Consider the following 6,000-nt stretch of genomic DNA (forward strand, 5'->3'; position numbering starts at 1 on the left):
AATTGTTTACTTGTTTAATTGATTTAATTATTTATTTAAATTGAATTGAATGTGATTTAATTGTTTTATTTTTATTTTTATTTTATTTATTTTATTTTTAAGGAATTGGATATGGATAGTAGTAATTGACCAATCAATTGGACTCCATGGACTACTTGGATAAGGGGTTTAATGGGTACGGATGATTACCCATGTATATGTATATTTAATAAATAAATAAATATATATGTATATGTAAGAAAAGTCCCTTTAATAATAATCTGATATATATTTATATGTTATATATAAAAAGGGGTATACATAGATTATACGTAACATATATTTAGTTACCTTTTTAGTATTTAAATTTTATTTTATTTTATTTTTATTTCATTTTAGTTTGTCTTGGAATGGGAAAAGGATTAGGGTTATTTTAGTTGCCTATAAATATATAACTATAGAGTTGTGAAAGAGGTTAGAAAATATAGCACGTACTATATTTTAGAGAGAGAAAGAAGGAAGAGGAAGGAAGAGAAAAAGGAAGAAGGAGGTTAGGGTTTTTATCAAATCCCTAAAGGTAAGTTCTAATTCTTCTCTTCTCTTTTCATTCATACTCTATGCATGCTAGATTAATTCTAGGTTTTTTTTTTTAATAAATTAATTGGAATCTAATTATATGAATTGATTTAGGAATTTCAGTTCATATTTCAATAATGAATTTTAATTATTTGTTTTCTTCTGCCTACGCTGTTGGTGGCCTTGATTTTAACTTAATTTATGTTATTTATGTTAGCATGAATCAATCAGTTTATGCATATGTGGGTAAAGTCATAAGGCATTCTTTATAAATCTGTGCGCGCCGAACGAGGAAACTATTGATAATTGATTTAATAAAGAAAATCCAGAATGTGATTTAAATAGTAATGAGATTTTGTTTTCTTTCCATGCACGCCGAACGAGGAAGAATAGCTTTAGGAATCTTCAATTTGTTACATTGAGTTTGCAATTGAAATTCAATTCCTACGTAAGCCATAATGAAAAGTCAACTTAAAGTAATTTGTTATTGTTTCAAATTATTAGGAAGGAATTTGGTATGTAAAAAAAATGTTAATTATGCCCTAAATATTTTAAAAGTTAGACTAATTAATATTGTGATATTAAACTGATATTATTATTTTTGATTGATGGATTAGTATTAAATATTTATTTAATAAATTCATTAAGAATTGGAATGCATGATTTAAGTTTACATGCTAAGTATGGAATTTAATTAATTATAAATGAGATAAATTAATTAAATATTCTTGGATTAAATTATTTTAATCAATTGTTAGATTTAAATTAATTTAATTAGAATATGGAGATGTACAATTTAGTTGAGATGCATGTTAGTTTCTTGCGATGTAAATTAAATGCATGCTATTTGGAATTTATATTTTTGTTCAAGTAAATGCAAAGGATGTGTATATGATTTATATCATATTTATTTGGATTGTTATATGTAAACATTATTGACATTATTCTTGGATTTGAAACTTTTCTTTGGTTATGATGTGGATTAATGCACCATTATGGGATGGGGGCATATTAGGGACGGATTACCTTAAAAGTTAAGTCCTACCTATTTTTAATAATGGAACGGATTAACCATAGTATTAAGTCCTACTTATTCGTGTCAGGTCAATGGAATAGTTGGATGACATATTATTAAAATAATAATTGGATAGTTTATTTTTGATGGTTGGATAGGACGGATTTTAAATATATAATTATACACCATGATATGAGCTTGAGTCTCAGGATTAGTGGTTAGGGTGCGTATATCGCCAGGGATGTGTAGCTAGATATAGCGTAGTTATGTAACCTGGTAGGTCTAGGTACTCATGCCCACTATATGTGCGTTTTGCATGTTGCCTACTATTCAGGTTGGGACAACTCTATAGTCTAGTGAGGTTCCTTTAGTGTGTATATATCTACATATGGACTATTTAGTTATTGTTGAATTAATTAGGATGTGTACGTGTATCGGGTCTCTGTTTGGGATGTAGTAGATTAGAACTTGTTTGTGAACCTGACCCACCATTATTTTTCAGGTGTTCGTCAGTTCCAGTCTTAGAAATTGTTCGTGCCGAGCAGAGACAGTCATTCACTCTTCCGACTCTACGTAGGACTCGTCTTCATTAGTTACTTATTATTTTTATTTCGGTTTAGTTAGGATATTATTAGGGGTCCACAGGATGGATTCCCGAGTTGTAGTTTAATTAGTTACTAGTATCCGAAGATTGGAGGATTTTATTATTGGATTTTTAATTATTATTTATTTGAGGATTTTAAAATAGGGATTTATTATTTAGTTTCCTTCAGCTTATTATTTATTTATTCTTTATTATTCTTTTTGTATTCAAATGCTTGTTTAAATATTAATTGTTTGATATCCTTTGTATTCTGTGCTCGGACTAGATCACCCGTGGCTCTAGAATTAAGGGGTATCACAAAGCATTATATGTGCAGTATCAATATTGCGAACAACGTAATATTGTGATTGACCATGCAAAAACTCAAGCCTGCGTGCAAATCCAATTGCCACCTTGATTCTTTGGAGCCTGGAAAAATTATATGCATCCTAAAAAAAAAAAAATTTGTTGATAAATAACAGAAACCAAGAAACTGCCTTAATTATGCATTCCTGCAACCAATAACAACCACGGCTTGTATTAGTTGCAGCAACTCCAAAGGAAGCAGAAATTTTCTTATTCAAAGAATAAATAGATTTAGAAAGAAATATATCTAATAAGGTGCAAAATTAAACAAATGAACTGCTAATCTGATCAGCTTAAGACCCAGTTTAGATTAATAGGGTGTGGACTGCAAGGCAAAGTTACAGCATAATTAGTAGGTATTGCGATTATAGATGTTATTTTGCAAGCATTCGTTTGCCCCCGCGAAAATGCTCCAAACATAAACTGAAAAGATTGATCTGTATACACAACAAATTGACATAGCTAAGATAAAATCTCATTGTAACAAAAAATTAAAAAAAATCTACCTTTGACAATGAGATGGCGCACCGTATCCAATGGTTTAAGGTCATAAACAGCACCCAAAAGACTATCTCCACTGAAGCATCCCATCAACTTGGCTCTTTTAGAAAAGTACATTCTGCCTAGAAAGATAGAAACACATCAGAGAAAAACGATAAGAACAACATATATAACCTTCAAATTTCAAAATTAAGATTATTGAAACACAAAACCAGAAAAGAAAAAAAGAAAAATATATATATATATATATATAGATATAGATATATTGTTATTACCATATATTGGGTGAGATTTGCATTCTTGCCAACAAAAAAGATTCCTACATCTTCCCAAATCTTCACAATCACATCTTGACCTTGTTGAGTCTTTCCTCCGAACACTGCCAAATTGGGTTTTCCCAATCAGATTCGCTTCACTAAAATTATCGTTTAAATCTTCTAGGAAGAACATTTCCTGAGATTCAATCCTCCGAGCAATGCCATTGCTGGACCTATTTTATTTTGTATGGTAGAATACAATTGATCAGATAAAGTTTCCTTTTCATATGATGAACCATGTGAATCAATATACTCACCAATATGTTCTGCATTTTTTGTATGTAAATTGCATCATTATAAGTAAAATTACACCACAGCAAATTTATTCCTGTATAAAAAACACAGATATGAAGCCAATTCTAACACCAAATGAGGACTTTGAGTGCAACAGTTGTCATAAGATGGTTCAATCAATATAGAACAATCTATAAAATAACTAAAGCTACGTTGGGAGCGAGAGAGAGCAATACCCTGGAACTGAAGTTGAACCACAATACAAATTAGTTATGCCAAATGCATTTTTCATTTTTTGTTTGCCTGAATAGTTATGCCAAATGTTTACTTATATATATATATATATATATATACACACACCAGTTGTAAGGAATGAATATTCTGCCGTAAAACACGGAATTATTCTTTTTTTCGATTACCGGGATGTCCAGGGCTTTGTCCCGACTAATCCATTGACCCGTGTAAGGGTTTACTCCCCACAAAATCTGGAATGTTCGGCCTATCAGCGGGCATAACCTTTAAGGAATTGTTTGCACCTAGGATGAATTGAACATGAAACCTGATGCTTCATGAGACATCAAGCCAAGTGTTTTCCAACTAGGCCAATCCTTAGAGTTAGGATTCCGAAACATTAATGATTAATCAAATCGGGATATGAAGAACGATAGATGATCAGGTATCTATTTTTAAGACTAAACGGAAATGTTGGAACTACGCAAATCTTAAAAATAGAACTTCAAATTGATAGAATATTTTGGATTCCACATAAAAACCTACATATATTAAATGGGAAATCAAATGTTTCTCACCTTTAACTAGGGTTAGGTTTTCTCTCCCCCTCTCTACGCCTTCTCTCTAGGCGAGCTTCGGTTGGATAGCGTCTTTCGAGCCAAAACACACTCGTTTCGTATGTACCAGCTATAAGCAGGGTTGTGATTAGTGGACTGAGTCACCCCCAAGCAGGCTAAAAAATGGTACGAAAGCGCATGATAGCGTGAGGCGCGCACACTAATTTAGCGTGTGTGCAATAACCTCGGGCCAAGCACTCAAATATATATATATATATATATATATATATATATATATATATATATAACTGATCCACTTCAAACTGAGACCGTTGGGCCCATTCCACTTCACTCTAACTTCCGGCTAACCCAGTTAATCTCCTTTTAGATAGGCCCATTAACGAAACCAAAACTTAGATAAAGAAAATAAAAAGTGAACGTACACCATCCTCCTTTTGCTTTTATGAATAAATAACGAAGATAAATTTCAAAAAGAAATAAAAAATATTAGAAAAAAAAATATTATTGATTTCACATATATTTTAAGACAAATTATAAAAATCTGTTTAAAAGCTCGTATACTCCATTTGACAAATAATTTCCTAATTGTAAATGTACAATTTCGTAATTTGATCACAATGAAGCAAAAAATTCTTCTAGTCATTTTCATACCCAGTGCCAAAAAATGAGAAAAACAAAAAAATAAATTCATATACCATAAAATTGACCGCGTGGCATAAATTTTTATAAACGAATAAAATGAAAATACATGTCTTGACACTCCGACCAAAACGCTAGGCTATAAGTATCACAATTTCGTATATGACATTCAACAACTGAAATGTTTAAAGCCCAACACTTTGACCAAAATGGCAAAATGCCTAGGCTATCACACCTCTTTAATATTTGAAGGTAGTCTAGAGTCAAGGGGTAGAATAGAGAGAAGGAAAACCTAATCCTATATTGCCGCCTAATTCACCAGCCATTATTTCATCAGGACTGTGGAAGACAAAGCTGGTATTTACAATTTTTACTTCATTAATCATATATGCTGTATTGTTTGTTATTTACTCTAAACAAGGTCGGAAATATGGAAGTAAAGTACCAAATGTACTCTTTTGGATATGAGTTCCAGAAATATTTTATAGCAAATGAAAAGATGTTCACTTTGTTTGGATGTAAAATATTTTTCAGAAAATATATTTTTATATTTTAGTGATTGGTTGTCATAAAATATTTACGAAAAAAGATATATTTAAACTTAACAAAAATAATTTATTCATTAATTTTCGGTACTCAATGAACTTCATCTCGATACTCTCAGCAACTGGATCCATGGCTGTAGAAGGGTCCACAAATGTTGCTCTCTTCAAATTCCCTTTATTAATTTTTTCGAGTCCAAATGTTTTTCTAATCTTAATTTGATAATGAATAAAGTGATTGGTCTCTCACTCGAATTTGTCTTTCCCCGTGATGAACTTTTATTGATTTTTCTTATTTACAGTGTTCTTTTTCTCTTTCTTTTGACTTATTATTTGGTATCATAAAAGTAAAGGAAAAACGATTTTCTCATAGTTTTTGGTGTCATACTTCTTTTATTTATTTTTGAGGCAAAGTTCCATTTGTGTTTACGCACAACGC

At 31.0% G+C, this 6,000-nt stretch overlaps 1 long non-coding RNA gene across 1 annotated transcript; it reads right to left on the reverse strand.

Moving 5' to 3' along the window:
- Positions 1–2,195: 2,195 nt before the first annotated feature.
- On the reverse strand, positions 2,196–4,485 carry LOC132273362 (uncharacterized). The gene is made up of 3 exons (XR_009470095.1): positions 4,381–4,485; positions 3,296–3,510; positions 2,196–3,142 (listed from the first exon to the last, which is right to left on the reverse strand). It is a non-coding gene; the product is annotated as an uncharacterized LOC132273362 (long non-coding RNA).
- Positions 4,486–6,000: the final 1,515 nt, after the last annotated feature.

The sequence above is a fragment of the Cornus florida genome, unplaced genomic scaffold, assembly GCF_030987335.1.
Source record: "Cornus florida cultivar Cherokee Brave unplaced genomic scaffold, ASM3098733v1 CherokeeBrave_3.0.0_Hap2_Chr09, whole genome shotgun sequence".
In the NCBI taxonomy this organism is placed as follows: domain Eukaryota; kingdom Viridiplantae; phylum Streptophyta; class Magnoliopsida; order Cornales; family Cornaceae; genus Cornus; species Cornus florida.